At 43.6% G+C, this 22,182-nt stretch overlaps 1 long non-coding RNA gene across 1 annotated transcript in view; it reads left to right on the forward strand.

Moving 5' to 3' along the window:
* The first annotated feature begins 11,893 nt into the window (after positions 1-11,893).
* Positions 11,894-22,182, forward strand: part of LOC112608861 — a 38,404-nt gene continuing 28,115 nt past the window's right edge. The window contains exon 1 of the long non-coding RNA XR_003116130.1: positions 11,894-11,947. This is a non-coding gene — a long non-coding RNA (uncharacterized LOC112608861). The remainder of the gene's footprint in view (positions 11,948-22,182) is intronic.

The following is a 22,182-nucleotide window of genomic DNA, read 5'->3' on the forward strand; positions in this document are numbered from 1 at the left end:
TAGTTGTATTCAGTTTAAGTTTTTCATAAAAGGAAAACAATGTATAAACCATTTAAGAAACGTGCTTTGATTAGAAGCCTGGTAGATAAGTCATAGAATAATTGTAAGTGATTTTACAATTCTAATCTCCTTAGGTAAGAGCTGAAAGCAGGGCAAAATGATTTCATAGCAAGAAAACCTCTTGGTTAGAGACAAATTATCAGAGCAAAGACATGTACGCCGTGCACTTCTGTAATCTCTAGTTCACCACCAACTAAACTAGACATTTAGGCAAAGGAAAGTTACATGGAAAATAATTGAGTACCTATATATTATTTTGTTTTGCTTGTTATTTTAATAGAAAGTACATTGTATTTGAATCAGTATTTCTAAAAACGAGTTCCACAGAGCACAAGTATAATGTAATAATTCATGGGAGGAAATGTTTGGGGACAATTCACAGTCAAAAGTGTTTGGGAAACTGTTACATTCTTTACTCTTCATTGAATAGATCACTCACATTCACATGGTAGGGACTTTGAGAAGTCTTTCGGCAGAAAAAACTTCCAAGTTTGAATTTTTAAATTATTATTATTATTATTATTATTATTATTTTTTAGAGGGAGTCTCACTCTGTCACCCAGGCTGGAGGGCTATGGCACAATCTCGGTTCACTGCAAGCTCCACCTCCCGGGTTCACGCCATTCTCCTGCCTCAGCCTCCCAAGTAGCTGGGACTACAGGCACCTGCCACCATACCCTACTAATTTTTTTTTTTTTTTTGTATTTTTAGTAGAGACGGGGTTTCATTGTGTTAGCCAGGATGGTCTCGATCTCCTGACCCCATGATCCACTCGCCTCAGCCTCCCCAAATGCTGTGATTATAGGTATGAGCCAAGTTTGAATTTTTACTCAAGTTCTCCGAAACTTATTTGACAGAGAAAATGTGTGTCCTTGTAACATCTATTAAAACGTTCTGGAAATAGTGTGTGTTCCATAAAGTCCAGTTAGGAAAACATCTGCCCTCCCAGCATGCTGTGATTGAAGAAAGCATGCAGAAGTCGTTCATGTACCCATAGCCAGGCACTGGTATTCATCCCATGACAGTGACCCAATTTTCAGGCACAGCAACTTAGGGAGGTACAATGATGGGCACATAGTAGGCACTTACTATTGGTTCCATGGGATAAAATTCAAGTTAATAAAGCTATTTAAATGACCCAGCCCAACTGCTGCTTTCATTGGGACACATGTAAACTGTATTCTAATTGGTGACCTGACTACCACCTGACACAAATGAGCTTTGTCCCCAAATCTCTGAGACACCAGCAATCTCAGTGAGCTCTACGTTAGGTTGAAGTCCTGGACAGCTAGACTAGAAGATAAACAAACCATAAAGCTAGAGGATGTTCGGTGCAACAACACTTAATCATGCTCAGTCTTGGGCATTGTCCTACATTTGGACACACGTTTGATCCCTTCCTGGCCCACTGCATAGTGGGGAAAGAGCCTGTGCTTAGGCACCAAACAAAACCTAACTCTGAGTTCAGGTTTTGCTATTTATAATCTTGCAAGCTCCGGCAAGTGACTTACACAATCTGAGCCTCACTCTCATCATCTGTAAAGTGGGAATAAAAACAGAACCTATGCCGGGCGCAGTGGCTCACACCTGTAATCCAGCACTTTGGGAGGCCGAGGCAGGTGGATCACCTGAGGTCAAGGGTTTGAGACAAGCCTGGCCAACATGGAGAAATCTCGATTCTACTAAAAATACAAAAATTAGCCGGGCGTGGTGGCAGGCACCTGTAATCCCAGCTACTCAGGAGGTTGAGGCAGGAGATTCACTTGAACCCGGGAGGTGGAGGTTGCAGTGAGCTGAGATCGCGCCATTACACTCCAGACTGGGTGACGAGAGTGGAACTCCGTCTCAAAATAAAAATTAAAAAAAATAAAATAATAAAATAAAAAAATTTTTAAAAACCCAGAACCTACTTCATAAAGTTGCGAGGAATAAAAATTTAAAAGACCACATGTTTATGAAATAAAAAACAGTGCCCAAAAGACAAATGGCCAGGCAATTTTAGGTGATGTTGACCACAGTGAAGATGATGACCCTTTGGCTGGGAATACCATGAAATCAGAAGTTCACAGTGGCCTCTGAGATCTAGTGAGAATATTAACCAAACAGGCTATGCGGAATTTCCAGCCAGTATCACATGGCATTGCAAAAATTTCCACTCCTTCCATTGACAGGGACTACAGGATACACAGAGGCCCAGAGAAAGGGAGAATAGCAAAAGGAAAGTAAGTTAAGCAGTGCTCAGTCAGGCCTTCTGGGACTTCCAGATCATCTATGAGGGGGAAGCTTGAAGCTTTCACACTGAAACAAGAATTTGTCCCCAGGTACAGAAGTGTGCCGGGTTGTATAGCCTGAGCCCTGCCCCAAACAGTAAGGCTGGATTGGGTCACCTCTGGGCTGCTGAGCATAACAAGTAATGTCCGGGTGCATTTGAAGGGAGATATCTAAAGGTTAGCAAGACACAGAGCAGGGACTACCCTTCCCCAGTAGATCTGCAGGAACATGAAAATGTAACACATATTAGCTGGAACTTTGACCCAGACCCCTTTATGGAATCGAATGAACTGGGCTGGCCCCTCGGAGAGAGCTTTTAGCTAAGCGAGGTCAGTGTAAGAGGCCAAGAAGAAAGGGATGTCTGCCCTGAAAAGCAGAGTGTGTGAGAGTGAGAGTGTGAGAGTGAGCAGTGGAGCACCACGAAGCTCACACCAGTGGCAGAATAGGCACCCAGTGTGTGCTTCCTGGGACGGGGCAGAGTGGGGGCCGAGCTGCTTCCAGTCTCAGCTTATGTGGACATATTAGAGAAGGAGGAGTATCCGAAGGGGGAAAAAAAGAGAAAAACAGGACTAGGCCTTCCCCTAGAAGTAGCTGGCTCAGACTTTCACTTATGCATTGATTCATTCATTCATTTCCTCAACAAATATTTACTGAATACCACAAAACAGTTCTAGTCTCTGTGACTATATCAGTCGATACAACAATTACCTAAAACCCATCCTTTTGTAGAGCTTACATTCTGTTGGGTGTGGAAAATCAACAATAAACATAACAAACCCGTATATGTATATTATATATTGTATGTATATTATATTTTGCACTAGATGGTGACCCATGTTATGGAAACACAAATAAGCATGGTAAGAGAGATTGAGAAATACAGTTAGCCTCTTTAAATAAGGTAGTAAGCATGGACCTCCCTGAAAGGCAATGTCTGAGCAAAGACTTGAAGGAGCTGACACAGCAGGCCATGTAAACATGGAAAGGACATTCCTGGCATAGGGAACAAAGGACACAAAGACAAAAGTCTTGGGTCCGGAGAATCCCTAGAGGTTATAAGGATGCTCTATTATGAGGATGCTCTATGATATAACCTAGAGGTTATAGGGTGCTTCTCAATGCCTATTACATAGGATCCAGACTAAAGAAGGCAAGTCAGAGGAACAAGACGGATCACGTCATCAGCTCCAATGAAATGTCCTGGCCTTGACCACGCCCATAGCACTCCTCCCAGGGCAGGGATAGGGGTAGGGTGGTAAGGCGCAGGGAGGCTAGCCTCAAGCCCCTACAAAGTTCAGTAGCGAAGAGAGGAGAGCAAGCTGCACCTTGGAGAAACAAGAGTCCTTGATCCTGACCCTCCAGAACATGGGCACTTGAGTTTTCAATTGGATGTGCTACGTGGAGCTGAAACTAGCGACAGCAGTGGATGGAAACAGGCTGCGTCTCAAGGCGGTTCCATCGGAAAGGTGCCAGCCCCAGATAGTAAACCTGCGGTTGTTTGGAGCTAGTTGCAAAGCTTTGCTCTCCCTTTGAATGAGGCAATCTAAGCCTCTGCTTAAAACCTGGGAATGTTTAAAACTCCTTCCCTGGTGATTTGATTCAATAATGCTGGGGTCAGGCCCAAGAGTCTTAATTTTTACAAAGGGAATTTAATGTGCCTCCAGGCATAGAGCTGTACGTCCACACCCTGTGGTCAGCTGCGTGAGGACCTCCAAAAAGGGTTGTCTCTAGCCTGCCACCAGCTTACCCCTTGATAGTATTATTCATGTCTCATTCTCCAATGAAAAGCTTTTGACCTTAGGGATGGAGGAATTTAATATAATCTAGAAGAGCCAAGGACTTTGTATTTTAGTTTCTTTGGCTCTAAATATTTCCCGTAAGTAAGATATCCAAATATTACGTTTTCCTGTGGTTTGCCCTTTATGTTTTAATTCACAACATCTCTCTGTAGCCCTCGTTGAATATCTGGGTGACAATACATTTCTCAACACTTAGAAATAAGTCCTCCACAGCCATTACAACTATAAAGTACAGCTGCTAATAGCATACGATCCAAGTTCCCAAGGCTCTCAGAAAACATCAAAGTTTTTTGTTGCCAGAAACTTTGGGTGGAAGGAAAAGTGAAAAGGAGCCTTCTGATCCAACGTGTGAGCTGAGGAATGGTGAGTGGGTTAGATTTATGAACTGTTAGCCGTCGTCCTTGGATGCCTGGATGGCCAAGAGTGAGGTCATCAGAAAGCAGGTGCGCGGCTCCCTAACAGGTGTTTAAAAAGAGCCTTTTAGCCTTTTCTGGGCTGCTACCTGGAGTCAAGGGGTGCAGACATCGGGCACAGGAATTCTCAGCAATGGTGCTAAATCAACACAAATGTTCTCCTAAAGGAAATTGCTAAGACTTAAAATAGTGGTCATGTGATTGGAAAAGTTATTTCAGAAAACTGACATGAATTTGAGTGTGTGCCAAGAATGAAGTCTGAGAATGTTATAAAAATTAGGAGAGTTCTTCAAACTACAAAGAATACATTTCTAAAAACGTGTGGCTTTGTTGCTCTTGCCTTCTCTAGGGTTTGGGTATGAATGTGGAAGGGGATATAAAAGTCGAAAGTCATGGGTGTTCTACCCATGAAGAGGGTACATGTGGTTCAATCTGCCAAGCCTGTCTTTGAGCCATCCACTGTCTTTCTCCCATTCTCAGTCTGTAGGGTTTGAGAGAGCTGACTCTACACCTGTGCTCCAACACTGCACGTACAACCTGCTATCCAACTGCAATCTGCAATCCCCTGAACATTTTGCAGAATTATTGGAAAAGGGCTCCTGAGCCACTTGGAAAGGAACCTTAATTAACTGGGCCTATCTTTGGTACCATGGGTAGAAGGCCACCTTGAGGGCAAAGCCAATACAGAGAACACTAGAGGTGACAGAGAGAGAGAGCAGCAGAATCCTGAAAGTACTGTTTCAGGCCCTGGTTCTGGCCATGCCTAATGATTCATCTCTGATTTGATTTTCATGAGATTCCTCTGTTGGCATAAGGCACCATTACTGACCAGAAGATCCAGACTTCATCATTTATCCCTTGAACAAAAAATCTGGGATGTAGCCCTGGCTTTTTGACTCCTGTGGCACTCTTGGCTAATCATTTATAGTTTGAATGCATCAGGTGTCCTCATTTATTAAACCAGAGAGTAGATCAAGGTCAATTCTCAGTTCCTCAATTCTGTTATCTTACTATGAACTCCATGATCTTATAACCTAACACCATCTTTAAATTCATAATACAAATATAATTTCTTCTCTATACTTAATTGCCTGATGATATGGCTCACTTTAAATGTGTTCATTTATTGAAGGAATAAAAAACTTGACCTTGTAAGTTTTAGCAGCATTACTCTTTATTTACGATTAATTCTAATTCTTGACGGCTAGTAGGAGAAAAAACAAGGATACTTCCAACAAAATCCATTACTGGACGCAGCTGTCTTGTCAAAGAGCAAGTAGGATGTATCTGGAGATGATGTTTGATTGGGGTTCCTTTTCCTATACTCACATTTAGAGCCTCTCTCTCATCCCTAGACTCAAATCTTAGCTGCATTCTTCACCTATCTTTGAGCCAAGCAGGACAAAAATTCTCTGCGGACAAATGCAGTAGTGCCAGGAAGCCTTTCTGCCTGTCTCTCACCCAGCTTCCGTGTTCAGAGCAAAAAGATATCTTTTCTGTTAACAGCTTACAAAGTATTAATGTCTACTTGTTTCTTCACCTGCTGTCTCTAACCCTAGAATCCTGGAAGTATATCCTCATCGGATTAGTGGCAGCTAAATGTCTCAAAACTAATAAAATTACCCTAGTAGGAATTGTTCATAGGTCATTTGTAAAATGAGGATGCCCTGACATCTTTTCCCTTGTCATTAGACAGCTGGAGAGACAGAGCCTGGCTTTTGTTTTAATAACAAACAAAGCTCCACGCAATTCCTCTAAACACCCTCACAGGAGGAAGTAAACAAGCCTACAGACCAGCAATAAATGTGGACTCACCTCACTGAATAGGCCTTTTCCCACTTATAAATCAGAGATAATAAAATTTCAGGTTTCTACTTTAAGCTCCAAATGGGGGTGGAATTGAGGGTCGGAGAGTAAATTGCTATATAAATGCAATACATTGATTTGTGAGCATTTCACATTTGGTTTGGGAAAGGGAAAAAGGGGGCTAATTCAATTTGTACTAAGTGTTTTCTTTCTCCTTTAAGTTGATCATTGGAAATTCTGGCAGTTGCTAGGCAAAACTTTGGCTGTTCTGAAAAATCTACCAGGAGGCTAAGGTAAGGAATTGCCAAGTCCTGCGGGGGACAAGTTTGACAACTGAATGTGCAGCAAACACTTGAGGTCATGGCATTTATTCCCTGCTGGGCCGTGGTTTGCAATGGCTGTGTGCCTCTGCCCACGGCCATGTATCTATGATGTGGGTCCTTCCCATTAGCAGCAGCTCTCTCACTTTGCCCCTTTGCACGTGGAGCTGTTAATGACTTTCTGCTTCCGGTCATCCCTGATGTACTGCTCTCCTCTGTTAGTTCACCCTTCAACTCTTTCGGGATATTTGGACCACCACGTAGAAATGGACACATATTAATGACGTAGATAAAAATTGTGAGCCACAAAACCCAGAGGTAAGAAGTCAGAAGAGCTGTCACTAGTATATCCCTCACTATCTAAGTTGTAAATGGATCTCTTTTCACCTTCTATGTCTGTAACCTGCATCATCAAAGATAGTTTTCTCAATTTCATGTGGTTTCAGCCCCAGCACACCTGTGAGCACACATGCACACACCCACACATTTCTAATTTAAAGCTGTTTGCAAACATCAGGATGTTCAGTGACACTACCCACCTCCTCTACACCCTCCAACCCCACCAACATCAAAGAATAAACACTCTGTCAATTACCAATCTTCCCAAACTTTAGTTTAGGTAATCTACCCACAAGCCCCAGGTTGCCCCGTGCTTCATCCTTTACCCAAAAAGACTGTGATCATTAATTTTATGTGTCAACTCTACCAGATCACGGGATGCTGGGATATCCGCCTAAACATTATTTCTGGGTGTGTCTGTGAGGGTGTTTTCCTGAGAGATTATTAGCATTTGAATCAGTAGACTGAGTCAAGCAGTTTGCCCTCCCTAATGTGGGTGGACATTATAGAGCAAACAGGTAGAGGAAGAGAGGATTCACCCTCTCTCCCTGCCTGACTGCTTCTTCTTCTGCCCTTAGCACTCCTGGTTCTCAGGCCCTCAGGCTCAGACTGGAATCTCTACCATCAGTTCTCAAGCCTTCCATCTACACTGCTGGCCATGGGACTCCAGGTTGCAGAGAGCAGGTAGTGAGACCACTTAACCTCCATAAGCACAGAAGCCAATACCTTATAACAAATTTATTTATATGTATTCTATTGGTTTTGGATCTCTGGAGGACTCTCACTAGTACAAAATGTGGATGTCTCAGGACCCAAAGGACCTGGAGAAGCAGACACAGTGGACTGTGGCACCATGCTATAATCACTGCACCAGAGAGCATGAACAGCTCCTGTCAGGGTACAGGAAGGTAAGTGAGGTGGGAGAATAGAGATAGGATAACATGAGACCAGTGGCCCAAAGAGCATCCTCCATCAAAATTGCCTCTGTGTACTTGGCACCTAAGAGCCAAAGATAGGGTGAAGATAATGCCTTATTATAAAACCGGATGTCGGCTGGGTGTGTTGACTCACACCTGTAATCCTAGCATTTTGGGAGGCTGAGGCAGGCAGATTGCCTGAGCTCAGGAGTTTGAGCCCAGCCTGGGCAACACGGTGAAACTCCATCTCTACTAAATACAAAAAAATTAGCCGGGTATGGTGGTGTGTGCCTGTAGTCCCAGCTACTCGGGAGGCTGAGGCAGAAAAATTGCTTGAACCCGTGAGGCGGAGCTTGCAGTGAGCCCAGATCACATCACTGCACTCCAGCCTGTGCTTCAAAGCGAGACTATGGTGCCAAAATAAATAAACAAACAAACAAATAAATAAATAAAATATTTTAGAAATAAAGTAAAATCTGACACCTGCGTAGACGTGCTGTGGGAAGCCAGGAAATCAGATGGCTAGCAGGAGCTGTGGTGTCCGAAAGAATAGATCGGGAAGAGGTGAAGAAAGGTGCCTGGAGAGAAGCACCAGAATCAGGAAACAGGGTGTGGGACTTAGGTAAGCCCTTAGCATTTTCAGGCTTGAAATCCAGTGCTTAGCAAGCTTGCCTACATGCACGTGGTAGTCTTTCTTTTCCCTTAGCCTCAATGACCCTTTCCTTTTAGAGCCAACTTTGACTACGCATTGAAACCATCCCAGTGGGGAGGCTTAAAAACACTGACACCGGAGTCTCACTCCTCCTCCTCCTCTCAGATTTTAACCCATCTGTGATGCGGCTTTGGCTATTTGGATTTTTAAAAGTTTCTTCCAGTTGATCACAACATGCAGCCAAAGTTAAGCATCACTGTGTTAGAAATGTCAGCCAACTCACCTGTACTCAGGAAAGTACAGAAAGGGCTTCTTAGCCATCTTTGCGTGGGTAAGAATAGCTACTACTGACCGGGCGCGGTGGCTCACGCCTGTAATCCCAGCACTTTGGGAGGCCGAGGCGGGCAGATCACGAGGTCAGGAGATCAAGATCATCCTGGCTGACACGGTGAAACCCCATCTCTACTAAAAATACAAAACATTAGCTGGGCGTGGCGGGGGGCGCCCGTAGTCCCAGCTACTCGAGGAGGCTGAGGCAGGAGAATCGCTTGAACCCGGAAGGCGGAAGTTGCAGTGAGCCGAGTTTGCGCCACCGCAGTCCAGCCTGAGCGACAGAGCGAGGCTCCGTTAAAAAAAAAAAAAAAAAAAAAAAAAAAAAAAAGGAACAACCATAATCCTTAAGCTGGACTTAGGGGCAAAGGGATCAAAATGAGACTATAGCGCAGAGGAAATACAAAAGTTGCATCTGAAGAATGCCCAGTGCTGCTCTTTCCCCTCTGAGCAGATTATTTTCCTTTTGGGCAGTGGTTCTCAAATGTTGGCAGCATCCAAATCACCTGGAGGGCCAGGGCTTGTCAAAACACAGACTGCCGGGCTCCACCCCAGGAGTTTCTGATTCTGAGAGTTGGACAGGACCTTAGGCATTGCGAAGCTGCTGGTGCTGATGCAGGGCCACACTTTGAGAACCACTACTCTAGAGAAAGTTTCTTTCCATCCATCCCTTACTCCTCCCTGTTTTATGCGGTTAAGGGAGCTCTTTCTTTACAGTTCCATGGGAGCCTTCCCACTCTGTGACCACACAGAGGGAAACATCCATCATCCTGGGCCAGAAAGGGCAGCAAAATCTTATCTATTCCCCATCAGGTGTTTGCATACACAGCTGCCCCGGGCCATGCAAACGCTCACTGGGAACTTGGGGTTTAGGTGGCTGTCATTGAAAATCTTGGAGCCTACACAGCAAAGAACGCCCATGTGTCAGCAAGAACATTTCTTCCTATGATCACAAATGGTTTCCATTCCTGAAGAAAACCCAGGAGACATGTGGGAAGAAAAACTGCCAAGTCTTAGTCCATCCCAGAAATGAAACGGAAAGGAAAACTATGGAAACATATTGGCTTTTCTCTACCCATTCTTGCACTCCTCTTTGGAATAAGTAGATTTTTCTTGTATGTCTCATTTTCAATATTTGCAAGGAAACAGTCCCTTGAGAAGTAGGTAGAGTATTTGGAGAAGATTCACTTTTATTAATACCTGAGTAGCCCATTTATTTTCCTTTCTCACAAACACAAACATCTTATTCTTTTTTAATTATTGAGTTTCTTTTCTTTGTATACATGGAAACACATTTTAGAGACAGAAAATACCAGTGGTGCTAATTTCCCTAGCCTCTGTGGAAGAAAATGTAGCAGCTGAGACAAGGGCACGAACTCTACTGGGCTCTTCCACAGTCACCTCTTTACAAAGGCTCAGCTTAGCCACCCTGACCCCCCAGCCCAGGTGAAGGTCACTGTGATGGTTAATATTGAGTATCAACTTGACTGGACCCAAGGATACAAAGTATTATTCCTGGGTGTGTCTGTGAGGGTGTTGCCAAAGGAGATTAACATTTGAGTCCGTGGACTGGGAGAGCCAGAACCACCCTCAGTCTGGGTGAGCACCCTCTATTCAGCTGCCAGTGCAGTTGGAATAAAGCAAGCAGGAGAAGATGGAAGAACAGACTTGCTGAGTCTTTCGGCCTCCGTCTTTCTCCCATGCTGGATACTTCCTGCCCTTGAACTTCAAACTCCAAGTTCTTCAGCTGTTGGACTCTTGAACTTACACTATGATTTCCCAGGGGCTCTCAGGCCTTCAGCCACAGACTGAAGGCTGCACTGTCAGTTTCCCTACTTTTGAGGTTTAGGGACTCGAACTGGTTTCCTTGTTTTTCAGCTTGCAGACAACCTATCATAGGACTTCAGCTTGTGATCATGTGAGTCAGTTCTCCTATTAAACTCCCCTTCATATATACATTCATCCTACTACTTCTGCCCCTCTGGAGAACCCTAATACAGCCATGATATCATGTTTCTTTTCATCTCAAACACATGCTGAAGCTGTGAGTTCACAGGGGTCTGAATCTAAAAGTTGTGACTTACAAATGGCAGGCTGCATCACTAGGTTCCTGAAGTTGCCACATATATGTGCCTAGGCCGCCGAGACTAGAGATAATGGACACTGAACCAGAATGGACATGGTTCTGCAGGCATGATGAATTAGTCCTGTGTAGCCTGAAATCTACTGCATGGAACACTGATTCCATGAATGTCAGCTGTCACTGGAAAAAAAAAAAAGGATGCCATGGACACAGAAGTTTGGGAAATACTCATTGAGTTAAAGAAAGTGAATCATACTGGTTTCTTTATTTTAGGACTCCTCAGGACTTTTAAGATATCAATGTGCATGATAAAGTTTCAAGAGGGGATTTATTTGACCACAGGAAATGTATGAGATCAGAGAGTGAAAAAGAGGGGGATTCTCTTGGGATATTTCTGAGGACTGCTTTGGGAAAAACAATATATTAGGTAAATCTACTTTGGGGCTGGACACGGTGGCTCATGTCTGTAATCTTAGCACTTTGGGAGGCCTAAGCAGATGGATCACTTGAGGTCAGGAGTTCAAGATCAGCTTGGCCAACATGGGGAAACAGTCTCCACTAAAATTCGAAAGTTAGCCAGGTGCAGTGGCATGTGCCTGTAATCCCAGCTACTCGGGAGGCTGAGGCAGGAGAATCACTTGAGCCTGGGAGGTGGAGGTTGCAATGAGCTGAGATTGTGTAACTGAACTCCACCCTGGGTGACACAGTGAGACTCCATCTCAAAAAAAAAAAAAACCAAAATCTACTTTGGTCTTTTCTCACATAAATTCTGTGTTCCAAGTTCTATGTTTCTATGATATGGAAATAAGTCTTAATGAACCAACAAAACTTAAAGGTGAGGTCTGAGCCAACCACAAGTCATGTACTTATGACGTAAGAAGCAAAGCATGGTAAAATTTTCTCAGTGTTCCTCCTTCTCCCTTTCCATCTCCTCGCTGGGCTAAGAAAAGGATTCTAGTGAGAAAAAAAAAAAATTCAAGAGAGAATTTTAAAACACTAAGTTTCAAGTTTTATAGGCATATTTTAAACATTTTCTTTCACTATCTTACATATAAAATATTTGGGTGAGAATATCTTTCCAAGAACTCTATGCTGCCTAGAGACCTTTATACAGGCCAATACATCTTGGTGGAAATCACTTTTTCTTAAAGAAATATGTAAATGAGTATTCAAATGCAAAGCCCACAATCAGAGACTAAGCTATCTCTTCTTTACTAATTATCCTCGCTGACCTCTTGTGCTGTAGTAATACATCATTTAGTTTGACATCTGACCAAATCCATTAGTGTAAAATGTTTTTGCTAATTAGTTATATTGTTTTCTAACAGTTTAAATGCTTTCACGCTCCAAAATTCTATATCATGCTGTATTAATTACATCATGCTATATGAATTATATCATATTACCATAATGTTATTTAATTATAAAATTATATCATTGAATTCTCATAATATTATACTTATAAACTAAGCATTGTCAAAGTATTCTCCTTTTATAGGTAAGAAAACAAAGTCAGAACAAAGTTAAATAATTATCTCAGGTCTAACAATTAGTAATGGCTGCAGCCAGGACTTAGATCAAAATCCACCTGAAACCAAAGCCTGTGTTCTTCACCATCACCTCAAGTTCCCTTTCATAACTATTGGAGCAAGACTGACAAAGAGGAAAAATGGAATCTTTAAGATAACTTCTTAAATATCGAAATGCCTTTAACTTAATTCATGATTAAAAATTGGAAATAAATAGATTCTCCTAACACCAGGGTATACAGTAACACACAAGAACAGATTGAAAAAATACAGTGTTTTATGATCTGCAAATAATTACATCTCACTGATAATAGATTTTATACCAAATAAATAAATAGCTCTATAGATAAAATCTTATACAATGGGGGTGTAACTCCTCAAAATATACACTTTTTTTTTTTTTTTTTTTTGAAACGGAGTCTCACTCTGTCGTCCAGGCTGGAGTGCAGTGGCACAATCTCGGCTCACTGCAAGCTCCACTTCCTGGGTTCACACCATTCTCCTCCCTCAGCCTCCCGAGTAGCTGGGACTACAGGTGCCCACCACCACGCCGGGCTAATTTTTTGTATTTTTAGTAGAGACAGGGTTTCACCATGTTAGCCAGGATGGTCTCGATCTCCTGACCTCGTGATCCGCCCACCTCAGCCTCCCAAAGTGCTGAGATTACAGGCATGAGCCACCACGCCCGGCCCCAAAATGTACACTTTAAAAGATGCACTCAAAGATCTTAGAGTCAAGGGATTTAGAAAAAAAAAAAAATTACCACCAAATTGGTGGGAGGAGAAAAGAACTTTACGGTTAACAAAATGCAATTAATCTTCAACTATGGTAAAACACACTCATTTGTACCAATTAACTTCATTATTCTATTTGGAAGATTTCTCTCCCTCTCTGTATTCTAACCTTCTTTTAAGTTTTTAGTCCGAGCAATCTTTACTACCTTATTTCTAGTTAAAATTGCAATAATTTGTCATTGGTGTGCAGGCACTTTCTTAACTATTCCTGTGTTGCAAATAAAAAAGCCAGTATTGCTCGGGAGGTTATCTCAAGGGCCCTGCAAAGCCAAGCACTATAAAATGGTTAGACATTAAAGATGCGAAGAAAACCCATAAAACAACACATACAAATGTGCCTTCCCATGCCATTTATACGGAAAGATGGTGCAGTTCAATCTTTCAAGCCAAAGACTATTTTAGAGTTCAAATTTCAATCAGAACTTTCAGAAAGGAAGAGGTTTCCCTCTTTCTCTTTGACTCTCTTCCTTTGGTTGTAAAACTGCCAAAGTTAAAATCATGTGCTTTCTTGGCCTTTCCATTGGCCTTTTTTTTTTTTTTTTTTTTTTTTTTGAGACAGAGCCTCGCTCTGTCGCCCAGGCTGGAGTGCAGTGGTGCGATCTCCGCTCACTGCAAGCTCCGCCTCCTGGGTTCTCGCCATTCTCCTGCCTCAGCCTCCGGAGTAGCTGGGACTACAGGCGCCGGCCACCACGCCTGGCTAGTTTTTTGTATTTTTTAGTAGAGACGGGGTTTCACCGTGTTAGCCAGGATGGTCTCGATCTCCTGACCTCGTGATCCGCCCGCCTCAGCCTCCCAAAGTGCTGGGATTACAGGCGTGAGACACGGCACCCGGCCTCCACTGGCCTTTTGATCTCTCTCTCTTTCTCTCTTTCTCTCCCTCTCAGTGAAATCTGCTTTTTCTAGCTAATATTATTTCTAGAAAATACTTGCTAAATCAGACCTCCAACTCCTGGAGAAAAAAATATATTTATTTAGGCAGATTTATAATTAGAAAAAAATCTGAGAAATATAGAGGTTCATAGTCACTTGAAGAGCCGTTGAATTAACCATTCAAGGGAGTTGTTTTTTCTTTAAAAGACTGCAATTCTCTGAGTGCATAATAGATAGTTATCATTCTAGACAACAGTAATAATTTAACTCTGCCAGGCAGTAATCAGTGTGAACACCAGAAGCAAAGTTAAGGATGGCATCACCAGGTAGGGAGGAAATCAAATCCCACGTGTCATAGTTTTAATCTCACGATGTCCAAAGACAATTGTGTCAGAGGGAGTCAGAGACAGCATCCAGAGGGAGCAAAGGACATCAAAGGTAAGTGAACTCTGGTCCTAGAGCAGAGAAGGTCTATTTTCTGTCATTTGTTTCCACCGCATTCCTTGTTAGTTTTGAACATAGATCATGATGGCCAGGAAGATGGCAATGATTTCCCGGTATGCTGTAGTAGATGCTGCTATGCTGTTGGTACCCTTCCCCCCTTGTATTCTCTTAGCTCTTACCATTTCTACACACATCAGTCTGACAGCTTCCAACCACGAACACCTATGTCTCTTTGAGCGCTTTCTCTAGTTATCTGAACCTTCCCAGAAAGCTGGAAGTGCCAAGGAGTTAACAGCTCCCCGGCCACCCTCAAGCAATAACTGACCGAAGTTAATACCTTGGAGGCATCTTCCACACTGCCGCTGAGAGTACGCCAGCAGGAAGGCCTTAGCTGTGCATGGTGTGTATTTGCTTCATTTCCTTGCCTGCCTTATATCCCCATTCTTTACTGATGTTTCTTAGAATCACCTGCCAGATGAACTTCTTGCACTAGAATCCTTGTGCCTCCAGAAATGCAGCTGAAAACATAGGTCCACACTGATATAGAAAGGAAGGGAAATTAGAAATTCTAGAGTTATCACAAGATCCTAAAAGTGCCCCAATGTCAATGATCCTATTTTTGTGTCAGACATGTTAGTACAGATACCATAAAACATAGGTAATTCTAGAGGAGCTAGGTCCAATCTGTGGATTACCAAGACCAATTTTCTGAGCCAGCCCCATCCAGGCAATCAGATGAAAAGAGTGTCTTTCTGTCATTTAGGGAAAACCATGAATCCATTGATTCATGGAGACCAACGAGGTCTTTGCACGTGATCAGGATGACTGGTCAGGATGCCTATCATGTATGCCATGTAAATGTTTCAACTGTGGGGCTCTGCAAAGGGTTTTAGGTCAGTAAGTGTAGAGTGCATTCAAGAATTAAAATTATCAAGTATTCAGAAGGAGATGGATTCTGGGGCTCTGAGAAATGTTCTTTGTGAGTCCTTTGAGAGTCAGGAGCCAGAGTTTCGAATCCTACATGTGGCTCAGCTTTCAGTCTGAATAAAAAATCCGTGGGGTACTAGACAAGAGCAGTGCCTGGGAGACTCGGGGGACTCAAAACCAGGACATGAACAAGGTACTTTGTTTATAAGGAACTCGCATGGCAACCTTCAGAAAGAAAAATGTGGTCTAACAGTAATTGCATAGTTGGGGCCAGAGTAGAGCACCAGCAAGCAGCAAACCCATAGGAATGGGGTCCATTCAACCATCTGCAAATGGCAGGTGATGGAGAAAGGTAGAGGATCAGACCCTGTGGGGAAGTTTTGGGACATTTTCATGGCTGCAGAAGTTGCTGGGACATTTGAGGAATATAAAAGAAGTCAATGTGGTAAGAAAAATAAACACAAGGAAACTGACAGAAAATTAGATTGCAAAGTAACATAAGAACCAGACATATAAAGACTCATAAGCCATGATAAGTAGTTTGGGTCACATTTCAATTGCAATGGGAGACCATAGGGGCAGTTTTGAGTAGAAGAATGATATGTTCACATCTAAATTTTGAGATCACTTTGGCTATAGAAGAAGATTGACCTGACATTTACCAAATATACCAGAAACTGTGCTTATGATACACTAGACATTGTGCTAAAGCTCTCAGTGCTTATAATCCTCACTATATCTTGACAAAACAGGTCATTTTTATTATCTCCATGGCTCAGAAAAGATGTGTCTAACCCTGAGTCACCCACTGGTAAATGATGGAGTTAGGAACTGAATCCAGACAGAGCTCATTGCAAAGGCTGAACTCAAAATAAACCTCAGAGTACTCACGAGAGCCTGTATGCAAATTCCCTCTCTCCAACCTATCACCTAATGCTTTTGACGTTCTCATGGGTTCAGTAAGTTATATCACAGAATCCACTATCCAATGGCTGCCCAGTATGAACATGGAGTTTTAATGGAACAGGTTTTTGTTTGGGAGCCCCACTTCTCTAGCATTACAGGTGTGCCTTTTTCTATGCATTAAATCTATGGATACTACTACTGAACTGAATTTGGGTCTGCCTGCTCAGTGCGGAAAAGCCAAACACTGACATTGAGATTTGCAGCGAGAGAAAGTGAGGCGTTTATTGCAGGGAATCAACCAAGGAGAATCCAGCAGCTCGTTCTTGAGAAAAGAATTCCCCAGTGGCTTACATGTAAGGGTTTTCTTTGAGACACAGTCTCGCTCTGTCACCCAGGCTGCAGTGCAGTGGCACGATCTCAGCTCACTGTAACCTCTGCCTCCCGGGTTCGAGCAATTCTCCTGCCTCAGCCTCCCAAGTAGCTGGGATTACAGGTGCGTGCCACCACACCCAGCTGATTTTTTTGTATTTTTAGTAGAGATGGGGTTTCACCGTGTTAGCCAGGATGGTCTCGATCTCCTGACCTCGTGATCTGTCCGCCTCGGCCTCCCACAGTGCTGGGATTACAGGTGTGAGCCACCGCGCTTGGCCACAGGTAAGGGTTTTTAAGGTGAGGAAGCAGAGGTTACGGGCAGCGTCATAAACCAATACGTGGAGGCTATCCATTAGTTTGACCTAAAAAGGCAGGACATCTTCAATCAGGGGTTTATAGGTCACAGGTAGATTCAAAGATTTTCTGGTTCGTAATTGATTAAGGAAGTGAAACTGTGTCTGAAGACTTGAGATCAGCAGAAAAGATGTTAGGTCTGAACCTGAAAGCATGACCTCCTCCAGGCCTCTCGGAAAGAAATTTAGAACAAAGAATGGCAGTCCGAAGTTCAGTCCTCAGTTCCTTCTTACCTGGGGTGTATGCACCAGGGGATCCATTTGGTGGGGGTCTAGGTTTCTAGAGAACAACTCAGGGACACATGTTAAAATATAATCTTGGTCGGGCACTGTGGCTCACACCTGTAATCCCAGCACTTTTTGGGAGGCTGAGGCGGGCAGTTCATTTGAGGCTGAGGAGTTCGAGAGCAGCCTGACCAACATGGTGAAACCCTGTCTCTACTAAAAATACAACAACAACAACAACAACAAATAGCCAGATGTGGTGGTGTACACCTGTAATCCTAGCTACTCGGGAGGCTGAGGCAGGAGAATTACTTAAATCTGGGTGGCTGAGGTTGCAGTGAGCTGAGATCTCACCACTGCACTCCAGCCTGGGTGACAGAGTGAGACTCCATCTCAAAAGAAAAGAAAAGAAAAGAAAAGATGTTACCTTTATGTCCATCGATGGTGGACTGCATACAGAAAATATGGTACATATACACCATGGACTACTACACAGCCATAAAAAAGAATCAAATCATGTCCTTATTGCAGCCGCATAGATGGAGCTGGAGGCCATTATCCTAAGTGGATTAATATAGGAACAGAAAACCAAACAGAGCATTTTCTCACTTTTAAGTGGGAGCTACAAAATGAGTGCACATGGACACGAAGAAGGGAACAGTAGACCCTGGGGCCTACCTGAGGGTGGAGGATAGTGAGGAATGAAAACTTACCCATTGGGTGCTATGCTGATTACCTGGGTGACAAAATTATCTGCACACCAAACCCCTGCAGCACACAATTCACCCATGGAACAAACCTGCACATGTGCCTCTTGAACCTAAAATAAAAGAAAAAAGGCCGGGCGCGGTGGCTCAAGCCTGTAATCCCAGCACTTTGGGAGGCCGAGACGGGCGGATCACGAGGTCAGGAGATCGAGACCATCCTGGCTAACACGGTGAAACCCCGTCTCTATCAAGAAATACAAAAAACTAGCCGGGCGAGGTGGCGGGCGCCTGTAGTCCCAGCTACTCGGGAGGCTGAGGCCGGAGAATGGTGTGAACCCGGGAGGCGGAGCCTGGGCGACAGAGCGAGACTCCGTCTCAAAAAAAAAAAAAACAAAAAAGAAAAAAAAATCTGTTATCTTTAGTTTCTGTAGGGAACCAAACATCTCCTGACTCTCACTTCCTTGGTTATTGTTTTAAGCCACTGTTACCTTCTTGATTAATCGAGTTGCTCATTTTCTTCTCTGGGCTAGCTAGGTGTCTGGAATTTCCCTTGGAGGAACTCAAGATTTTCCTTTATTTCCATCGTTGGGGGTTCCACAGGCCCGTAAGTGGGGGTCTGTACTCTTTCTCATTACCTGTTTATAGGTGCTACATTCTCACTGAGTTTTGAGGGTGGGCTGGAGGGAGAGCAGGACATAGCCTGGGGCCAATGTCACTTGGGGCCCTTGGGTCTCAGGATCTCTTTCAGCAGGCTCAGGCTGATGTTAGGCTCTTCACTGGGACCTTAGCAGTGTCCTTGTAAAACCCTACAAGAGTCATAAGGGGTTCTTAAGGGGACATTTGCCCAGAACAATTTAAGTGCACTTTGGGGCATCTATCCCTGCTTCCTGCAGACTTGCATTTTTTTTTTTCATCTATTCCAGACAAGCATATATCAACCTGGTCCTAAAATCTTTTCAGAAAGTGATCCCACAAGTTTTGCATTACAGGAAAGTACTTCCATTTGGTACTTACAGAAACATCCCTTTACCCAGTGCCACTTAGGAATAAGCAAACCCAGATCCACACTGCAACTTCTACAAATCCTTGCATGTCTCCCACCACATCCCAGGTGCCCTCATTTACTGTCTTGTTTATTTCATCATCTCAAATTCTTCACAAGTTTGATTATAATAATGAACACAAGTTGAGACTGCCTCCTAGCTCACAATGATTCTCTCAGTGGTGATCATTCTTCCACCATAGCCTCCCTTCTTATAAGATGTTCTGACGCTTGGCCACAAGCGGTAAACACATGACCCAAGCAGAGTTATTCACAGCGCCTTACCACCATCCCCTGCCATGGTTCAAGGCATGAATGTGTGATTTAAGCCTGGCCAACCAGCGTACTTTCTAGGAAGTTTTTTTCTAGTTAAATTGGAAGGGGCACCTGGGTGCATTGGCGTGTGCCTGCAGTTCCAGCTACTATGGAGGCTGAAGTGGGAAGACTCCTGGAGCCTAGGAGTTTCAGGCCAGCCTGGGCAATATAGTAAGACCCACCTCGAAAAGAAAATGATAGAAGCCTTTTCCCTTTTCCAGACATGGAGACCATATTATCAACCATGCAATTGTGTTGCACTGTGACGATGTAGCCACAGGAAGAGGGAAGCAGAGAAGGGAAACCAACAGGTTCCCCATGGTGTCTAACTCCCTCGTTACTGAGGTTACTACCCCTCCTCTGGGTTTGTTCATGTGAGCCACTGAATTTTTTCTTCCTTCTTTAAACTGATTTTAATCCTGACAAGATCCAACTTTTCATTAAATAGCAAAGAAATAAATTGAAGAGAAAGGGGAAAGAAACAGCTCTACAGGAAGGGGCACCCTGATGGTGGAAATGATGGTTGATAATGCCACACTGAGAGAGAGAACTGGAGAGGCAAGGAGCAGGCAGAGCACGCAGTTCCGAAGCGCGGTGCGGGATGTTAATAACTCTGACCCTGAATCTGTGCCAAAAGTTCAATAGACTCTGTGTAAATGAGGGATAAAATAATAGCTATTTTAGAGATATTTAAATCCAAATGGTGAATTCTTTTTAGAGCTCAGGTATTTGAAGGACTGGATTTGCTTATGAAGAACTACATGCTGAATTCCAGACAAATAAAGCACTTTACAAAGGATTTTTACCATATCAAATTCATAATTTTACCCAACACTCTAAAATTATTTTCTCTTACAGATTCTATTTTCTATTCCAAAAGCAAACACTTGTATAAACACAGATTTCCTTTCATTTCTTTTCCATTTTCTTTTTCTTGCTGTTTGATTCATTCCTGTTTCTGTCATTTGGGCCTGTTTGTCCACCACTTGCTCTACCTTCAGCACTGGCCATATCCCAGTCCTCAGAATTGAGGTGCTTTTGTTGTTGTTTTTGTTTTACCAAAGGTGCATTCATTCAAAACTCAAGGCCTCCACCTTCTGGTAGTTTATCTCCTGTGCTTGCCCTACAGCCCTACGGTCACGACCCCAGCTTGCTGCCCAGGAAGTGGTAAGGCAGATCCGTGAGTTAACAGACTGTCCTGAGTCATGGTTCTAACCAATACTCATCCTCCTGGGACAGAGGCTCCTGCCCATCCCCCAAAGACGTACCTTTGATAAATTCCACTTCAGCCGCTGAACTCCTGTGCTAACTCTATAGCTCTCCAATTATCGCCTTTCCCTCCTGGGTGCCCTGGGCCCCTGCCTATCCAGCAGGAGAGCCTCAAAGCAGGGCTTAGCCCATGAGAGTTCTTGGTTTTGGCCAGGAAAGAATTCAAAGGCAAGCCAGTGGTAGGGTGGAAGAAAACAGCTTTATTGAAGAGGCAGTGTTACACCTCCAGCAGTTACAGCTCTGTGACGGCTCCTGCAGAGCAGGGCTACTGCACAAGGTAATGTGCCGGGAGGAGCAACTCAGGGCAGTTCTCAATCATATTTATACCCACTTTTCATTACATGTGCATCAAAGGGCGGTTTATGCAAAAGGATGATTGCCATGGAAAGGGGCCATAACTCCAGGGGCCATGGCAATGGCAAACTGATGTGGCACACTGGTGGGCGTGTCTTATGGAAAGCTGCTTCCACTCCATTTCTGTCTTAGCCAGTCCTCAGTTTGGTCTGGTGTCTGAGCCCTACCTCGAGTCTAGTCCCACCGCGAGTCTAGTCCCACCTCCTACCTCACCACCTCCTGCCAGATCACCTTGGTACAACCTGTTTGAGTCCAGTTATTCCTGTCATCTCCCACTAGGTCATATGGACCCCTGCTTACTCACTCAGAGTGTCTTTCTCCCGTTACCTGCTACTCTCCACCTCCTGCTAACCCCCATCAGGGCCCATCTGGGCCTATCATGCAGCTGCTGATGCAGGTAACATTTATTTCACTGACTTGAAGCCCTTTGCCCTCTTGATCCACCCTCCAAGTTTTTCTAACTGTGTGCATTTCTACCATCCCACTGACCCCCAAATAGCCATGTCCCACAGGTATTTCTAATATACATTCCAGCTTCTTGTCTCCATTGGTGTTGAATATTATATACGCTCCTTTTATTAGTATAGTTTCCTAAGTATATGACTTCCATACCTTTTGGCATGTGAATCTCCAAGATTTTTTTTCTAATTCTTCTAGGCTTTATACTGAATTTTACCAATGACTTGTAATTTTTTTTTTTTTTTTAAGACAGAGTCTCACTCTGTCACCCAGGCCAGAGTGCAGTGGGTCGATCTCTGCTCACTGCAAGCTCCATCTCCCAGGTTCATGTCTTTCTCCCACCTCAGCTGGGTTTTACAGCTGGGATTACAGGCGCATGCCACCATGCCCGGCTAATTTTGTGTTTGTATTTTTAGTAGAGATGGGGTTTCACCGTGTTAGCCAGGATGGTCTCGATCTCCTGACCTCGTGATCCGCCCGTCTCGGCCTCCCAAAGTGCTGGGATTACAGGCGTCAGACACTGAGCCCAGCCATGACTTGTAATTTATATTGTGTTATATCTATGCCACCACCCCTTTAAGATCTTTTTTTTTTTTTTTTTTTTTTTTTTTTTTTTTTTTTTTTTG

The sequence above is a fragment of the Theropithecus gelada genome, chromosome 16 (genome assembly GCF_003255815.1).
Source record: "Theropithecus gelada isolate Dixy chromosome 16, Tgel_1.0, whole genome shotgun sequence".
Lineage (NCBI taxonomy): Eukaryota > Metazoa > Chordata > Mammalia > Primates > Cercopithecidae > Theropithecus > Theropithecus gelada.